This window comes from Myotis lucifugus, unplaced genomic scaffold (assembly GCF_000147115.1).
Source record: "Myotis lucifugus unplaced genomic scaffold, Myoluc2.0 scaffold_659, whole genome shotgun sequence".
Lineage (NCBI taxonomy): Eukaryota > Metazoa > Chordata > Mammalia > Chiroptera > Vespertilionidae > Myotis > Myotis lucifugus.
In genome coordinates, this window is record NW_005871707.1 from 100307 (window position 1) to 108168 (window position 7862).

Here is a 7862-nt window from a genome sequence, read left to right on the forward strand (position 1 = left end):
TGGACCCCAACAAGGAAGTTCCACCAAATTTCTGCCTGTTCCCTGGAAGGAGTTCCCTGAGGCCAGATGGAAATAACACCCTATGCCGAAACCGGTTTGGCTCAGTGGATAGAGCGTCAGCTGGCAGACTGAAAGGTCCCAGGTTCGATTCCGGTCAAGGGCATGTACCTGGGTTGCGGGCACATCCCCAGTGGGAGATGTGCAGGAGGCAGCTGGTCGATGTTTCTCTCTCATCGATGTTTCTAACTGTCTATCTCTCTCCCTTCCTCTCTGTAAAAAATCAATAAAATATATTTTTTTAAAAAAAAGAAATAACACCCTATCTCCCAGGAGGAAATCCAGCCTCTCTACACCTGCTGGTAAAGGGAAGCCTGTGACATAACAGAATGCTGCATTTTGTCTGCTTCACATTTCAGAATCACGGGTCTCCCTGCACCACAGGGAGCTGTGGGAATGTCTTCTCTGGGGTTGGTTCCAGGGGAGCCTGAAATCAGGGCGCACTTACCCTTTCCAGAGGGGCTGAGCCTGGGACAGGTGACTCGCTAGGAAAATAGCTGTTACATCACTGTGTCTGTGACCGGCAGTGAGGCCTCATGCCAGGATCTTCCTGAGAAAACTGAGCAGAGAGAATTCAGCCAATGGGGTTTCCAATAGACTCCTGCTCCCCATGGGACCCTGAGCATCCTTTGCAGTGGGAACAACTGGGAACATGGTGGTGACCGAGGCAGCCCTGGTCCCGTCCCCATGGGGCTCTAGGTCCAGTAGAGATGCCAGACTCATCCCAGACAGACAACCCAGAAGGGGCAGCACAGAGATGGGGGATGTAGAGGCAGCTTGTTGGGGATTGTTTATAGGGGCTTTGTGTTTCCTACTGCACAGGTGCCTGCCTGGATGACAGAATGGCACACGGGCACCACTGAAGATGAAGTAATGCTTATCTTTGATCCAAGGAACAGCAACAACATTACCCTGAGGGAAGGGTTCATGTTCTTTCCTGTGTGAAACAGGTATGAACAGACATGAAGTGGGGATGACGTTGGCCGTTTTTGTTTGCTTGTTTTTTGGTTATTTTGGTTTTTTTCCCTAAGGCCTCGGTCCAGAGTTAGGTTCCTGTATGTGGGCTGGGTGGAGGGTTTGACCTGTGTTCACTTGTGCAGCTCACATGTGCAGTGGGAGTGTGCTGGGGCTCAAAGCTGTCAGTCACACGAAAAATCAAATCTTCTTCTTATGCAGAAAGATGAACAGCGCTACTTGTAAGTAGCCTATTGCACCCTTTGAGGAAGTGTAAGGATTCTAACCCAGGACTGTCTGACCCAAAACCCTCATCACTGTGGAGTCAGGGGCTCCAAGTGTCCATGGACTGTCCCTCAATGCCCATTTACACAGCACAGCCTCTGCGACCCCCGTGCCCTGATCCCTCCATTTTCCCACCCAAGTCCTGACTCAGCTGCTACAGAGTCCAGGATCCAAGGCCAGGAGGGCGGGCTGGGCTGAGAGACGCCAACCCCAACTCTGCCCCTGGGAACCTGTTCCTCTCTAGGTCTGGATGGCATCCGGGCCAACCTTATCACTGTTTTTGATAGAGACACCTAGATGGTGCGGAGCCGACCTTTGATTCCCACAGGAAGCGCCTGGGACTGAAGACGTGAGAGCTGAACCCTTTTACTTTTTTGGGGAGACAGTTAAGTCTGGAAAGGAGACTGCAAGTCTGAGCCTTTGCACTCATGTTTACTAAATCTGTACATGACTCACTAGGAAAAATAGATGCCACATCATTTTGTCACTATAGACAGTTCAAAAACAGATAGAATTTAGGAATGCTTAATATTCTATTTTCAATAAACTCTGTTTTAATTTTTAGAGTATCTGTTTTGACAAACTCATTGGTTTTACAGCCTGAAAGAGTGTCATGGCTCACAGTTTGGGGAATACTTGTCTACCCAGCAGGTGTAATAGAGGGGGGGCCTGAAGAGCAGGGAGAGGAGCGTGCTGCCCCCACCCTTTGGGAGAGCACAGGCATTTAGACTCTGGTATTTCTGCTTTCAGATGCCTCCTCCCAGGTCTCCTGCCTCCTGTCCACTCCCTCACAGGAGACAGACACTGGGATCTTCCACAGACTCACATCTCACCACTTCCATCCCCTGCTTAGGACCCGGCTGTGGCTCCCAATGCACTCGGATGGAGTCCAGAATCCTCATCAAGGCCACAGGGTGACTGGCCCAGCCCGGCCCTCTGCTCTCCCAGGGCTGAACCCCACTGAAATAGTCACAGTTCTTGCTCACTCTTAAAATCACAGTTCAGCCCTGACCGGTTTGGCTCAGTGGATAGAGCGTCGGCCTGCGGACTGAGAGGTCCCAGGTTCGATTCCGGTCAAGGGCATGTGCCTTGGTTGCAGGCACATCCCCAGTGGCGGGTGTGCGGGAGGCAGCTGATCGGTGTTTCTCTCTCATCGATGTTTCTGACTCTCTATCCCTCTCCCTTCCTCTCTGTAAAAAATCAATAAAATATATTTTAAAAAAAATCACAGTTCAGATGTGCCCTCCTGCCAGAAGCCACCCTTGATGTCCTTGGTCCCCTTTCCCAGCCCTTCAAACTCTGGGTCACTATTGTGTGGGGTGGTCTGTGTCCACCAATGGACGTGAGAAGCAGAACAGGGCCTGGGACTAAGCCACCACTGGGTCCCCAGCATCAACAGCAAAGGGCTGATGACAGAGCAGGTGCTCAGGGAATGTTGAATGAATAAATTAATAAGTGGATGGATGAAGGAGTGGATGAATGACTGAAAGCACTGTGTCCAGGGTGTATCTAACTCAACATGTTGTCCTGACATACCGACTTTCTGGGAATTGGTGCCTGTAGTTCGAACCTCTCCTCCTCCAGGCAGCCTCCCTGTCCCCCTGTAATGCTTTTGTTCAGCTGAAGCCTGGATCTCAGGCTGGGGAGGCCTAAGAGCCTCTCTGTGCAGAACAGCCTCTCTCCCAGCCTCATCTCCTCTGCCTCTCCATCCTACACACATAGGACCCAACCCTGCCTGGTTGAGCCAGTTGGACCAGCGCACAGATCCTTACTGATATTACTGATTTGGCTGCATCTATTAGCAGAAAAATAGTGCATCATCGTGCAGCTCACACAGAAAGATAGGCAGCAAAGAGTGCACCGTCAGCCTCCCTCAGGGGAGCGGCTCCCTCCCTCCTGATCCCATGTGTCTCTCTCAGAGGACAAACCTCTCCCCTGAGCAAGCATATTCAGCACAAGGAAGATGAATTCCTGTGGAGGAGACAGTGGAAACCCTTCACTGGTCCTGTTGCCATCACTCCTACAGGGTCATGATCTACGGGAGAGTCTTTGGACATTTTTTGTCCAGAGTGTCAGTGACACAAATAAGTATGACAATGCCATGGGTTACATCAATCACTTCTAAGTCATCAACTCCTTACCAAGTGTCCTGCACAACTTCTCCCACTCTCTCATTCAGAGTCTCTTCTCCTCTTCCTGTCTCTCCCCTCCTCTCTGTCCCTCTCCAGGAACCAAAGAAAACAGTGACCTTTGCATGGCAGCCTCAGCATGAATCTCAGAGCCTGCAGTTGTGCCTGGGATGTACAAGTTGTGTCCTTGAATAAATGACAACTAAAAACAAAACAGAAGTAGACATAGCATCCTTCTGGCATTTGAGTTCCCGTCTTGGTTTCAGGAGGGACCCCAGAAACCTGGCAAGTTTCTCATTTTGTCCACTTATTCAAGTTAGAGTTTCCAAATATATAGTCACTATCAGCTTCCACTCTGCACAAGCAGGCAGGAGTCAGAATCACATGATACAGTGAAGATATTCAGGGAAAGTAGCATTCCAGGGACAGAAACAATGAAATGGTGTGGATGGTTTCTTCTGCTCTCTGGACATAGGCACCCTATTCAAATGTGTCTTCCACCTGAATAACACCCACTGTGGTCAGGTGAGCAGTGACTACTCCCTGGTCCTTAGGTTGGGAGTGTGAGGCAGAACAGGTTGTTGATGAGTTCACTCAGGAGAGTTTGAAATTTGCAAAAAAAAACTTGGGGAAAGTAAAAGACTTGTGGGGTTGGGTGGATAAAGCATGTTTTGCTATTTCCATTTGGGAAAGGGGATGGCTCCAAGGTGTATCCAATGCCCTCCTTTCTGCTCAAGTATGATGTACTTTTTGCCATTTTGTTCATTGCTTTCTGGTTGCTTTGTAGTTCCTCTCTGTTTCTTCTCTTGCTCTCTTTTCCTCTGGTTTAATGACAGTGTTTAGCGTTTTATTTAGATTTCACTTTCATTATCATTTGTGTATCTACTATAGTTTTTTGTTTTGTGGTTATCATGAGGCTCACACATATCAGCCTATATGTATACCTATTTTTTTGTATACCTATTTTTTAAAAATGTATTTTTATTGCTTTCAGAGAGGAAGGGTGAGGGAGATAGAAAAGAAACATCAATGATGAGAGAGTATCATTGATCGGCTGCCTCCTGCTTGCCTCCTACTGAGGATCGAGCCTGCAACCCAGGCATGTGCCCTGACTGGGGATGGACCTGTGACCTCCTGGTTCATAGGTTATTGCTCAACACAGAGCCCCAACTGCCGAGTTGTACCTGTCTATTTTAAGATAGCAAGTTAAGCACATTCTAAAGCCACTTTTTTCCTCTCCCCACATGTTTTATGTTTTTGATGTTTCATATTCTTTTGTGCATTTCTTAACTATCTATAGTGTCCATGGGAGGAAGTGAGTTTAAGACCTTTCTATGTCACCATCTTGAGTCATTCTCTTGTAAGTGATTTTTGAGATGGGAATTCAAATCAGAACTACTAGGACTTACAACTTTACTATAATAATGATAATTTTAAAAATAGAACAAAAGTGTTGATAAGGGTGTGGGAAATTGCAAACCTCATACTTCGTTAGTGTGAATGTAAAATGGTACAAGCACAGTGGAAAACTGCTTGTTCCTCCCAAAGTTAAACATAAAATTAGCATGTGAATGAGCAATTCAAGTTTTGGGAACAGAACCCAAATAAATTAAACAGTTGTTCAAAAATTACTTGTCACAAATGTTCATAGTAGCATTAATCACAAGCGTCAAAAGATGGAAACATCACAAATGTCCATCAATTAGTAAATGGTGAAAACATGTAGCAAAGGTGGTATGTACATATAATAAAATGTTGTTTCTCATGAGAAATAAAGGACTGATCCATGGGTAACATGGATGAATCCTGGGGACTTTGAGATCAGTGAAAGAAGCCAGACACACAGCACATATTGTATCTTTCCATCCATTTGAAAAATCAAAATAGGTAAAGACATGGAGACTGAGAGCAGATTAATGATTTCTAGGGACTAGGAGGAGGGTGGAATGGGTGATGATGGCTCAATGGGTGTTAGGGTGTAGGGAGTGTTGAAGACATTCTGGTGATGGTTACACAGCATCTTGAATGCACTGGATGCCACTGAACTTACATTGGTTAAATGGTAAGCTGTGTTATGTGTATTTTACCACGCATATAAACATGAAGAGTAAGAACATTTGGATGGGGTGCCTGTGTCCAGAGAGCAGAAGGAGCTGTCCACACCACTGGTGCTGACCACTGTGATCCGTGTCATTATTTCTGTTGCTGGAATGTTACTTTCATGAGTATCTTCACTTTAGAGTGTGATTCTGATTCCAGCCTGCTTGTGCAGAGTGGAGGCTGGGCAGGTTAAACTGAATCTACAATAATTTTTTTAAAAAATTCTATCTCTGACAGTATTACAAAGTCCTGTGGCATGGCCTCAAGGCTGGGCCACAGGTCAAGGGCGAAGCAATGCCACTGGCCCTGTGTACCAAGCTGTTGCCAATGGGATTCACCAGCCACCTTCCCCCCCCCCTCCTCAACCCAGCCCCCGCACCAACCCAAGTCTTCCCCTCACTATGGTCTGTGCCCATGGACTATGCATATGTGCATATAAATTCCTGGGTTATGCCCAGCCGGCATGGCTCAGTGGTTGAGTGTTGATCTATGAACAGGAGGTTAGGGTTTGATTCCCGGTCAGGGCACATGTTTGGGTTGTGGACTTGATCCCCAGTCTGGGACATGCAGGAGGCAGCCAATCAATGATTCTCATCATTGAAGTTTCTATCTTTCTCTCCCTCTCCCTTCCTCTCTGAAATCAATACAGATATTAACAAATTCTTGGGTTAATCTCTTCCTGTCCCCTCCTCACACTCCCCTCTGAGACCTGTCAGTCTGTTCCATGCATCAGTGCCTCTGGACTTACTTTGTTCATCAGTTTATTTTGTTTATTTGATTCCACATATAAGCGAGATCATGTGACATCTGTCTAGAGATTTTACTGCCTCAAAGTTGTTGCCAAAGTGAAAGCTGCAACTTCCCCACAGGAGTGCCTCCACATCCTCAGCCTTGAGTTCATCAAATGAGCCAATGGTTTAGTGATTGCTTCTCTGGCAAATGATGCTCCTGCATCAAGAGTTGGTTTTTTCATTTAAAAAAAAGCAGTGGGTCCCAGGAACTTGACAACTCAGGAACCTCCCATTGGCTTCCTCTTGCATCCGGTCTGTCTACAAAAGGAGTGGCATTTTTCAAGATAACCATGGAATTGAAGCAGTTGGTGGGTAAACTCATGGTGACTTCAAAGGGAAACTGTGGAGTGCATGGGAGGATGACATCAATATTCTAATGGAGTACCTGTTCTGTGGCCCCACAGCACCTGGGTGTGACCGGAGGGAGGTAGTGGCCCTTCAGTCTCAGCTAAGGACAGACATAGCTGTGGCTTTTCAGAACCCACAGGCTCCTATCATGGAAAATTTGCATGCTGCAGCTCACTGAAATGCCTTGTCTAGTTCCTTGTATTGTTTGGACCAGGGGTCCTCAAACTTTTTAAACAGGGGGCCAGTTCACTGTCCCTCAGACTGTTGGAGAGCTGGACTATAGTTAAAAAAAAAGCTATGAACAAATTCCTATGCACACTGCACATATCTTATTTTGAAGTAAAAAAACAAAACGGGAACAAATACAATATTTGTATTTTCATGTGGCCCACGGGCCGTAGTTTGAGGACCCCTGGTTTGGACCATAGGATTGGAAACATGACACCAGATGAGTTGAATTACCATGTTCAGAACCATTTTTCAAGGATAGGAATGACTTTGCTTGGACTTGGTAAGAGTCATCTGTTAGAAGCAGTTGCTGAAAGGTTCCTGAACATGAGGGGTGGGCTTGGTTTATCTGGTGCAGAGGCGAGACACCATAGAGGTGAAATCAGAACAGAATGAAGACAGTCCCCTCAGTGCTGCTTTTGTAGCAGAAAGTGCTGCTGCAGGAAGTGCAGAGGCAAATGCATTTGGTGTCCTCCAGCATGGCCTCGGCGCTGGGCCATAGGTCAAGGGGGCAGCAGGGCCACCAGCCCTCTGTCCCAAGCTGTTGCCAAGGGGATTCACCAGCCACTTGACCTTTCCCCTTTGAATGCCAGTTACTCGGATTCTGGACTCTTTGGGATTTACACGATCTCCCAGGCGGCAGCTGCTGGAGGTGTTATCAAGGCTGCTTACAACCAAGCCAAAACAATTGCTCCAGGAAAGCTTTCCAATAGTGATGTCCAAGCTGCCAAGGACAAGCTGGAAGCTGGGGACCTAATGTCAGAGGCGCCACTAGAGGGTGTCCTGATGAAGTCTGGCCTAGATTCTCATTGCTGCTTCCTACATGTAACCAACCGCAGCCCCTCTGATTTCCCAGGCACCTGACGCTGGAGCCACAGATACTGGGAAGAAGTTAGTTTCTGGCCAGAGGGCAAGGGCAAGGGCAGCCGGTGGAAACTTGGGGCATACACCTTTTGTTGATGAGCTGTAA

General features: G+C 47.2%; 1 pseudogene; it reads left to right on the forward strand.

The window, feature by feature from the left end:
• The first annotated feature begins 5525 nt into the window (after window positions 1-5525).
• LOC102426470 lies at window positions 5526-7862 on the forward strand (annotated as a pseudogene).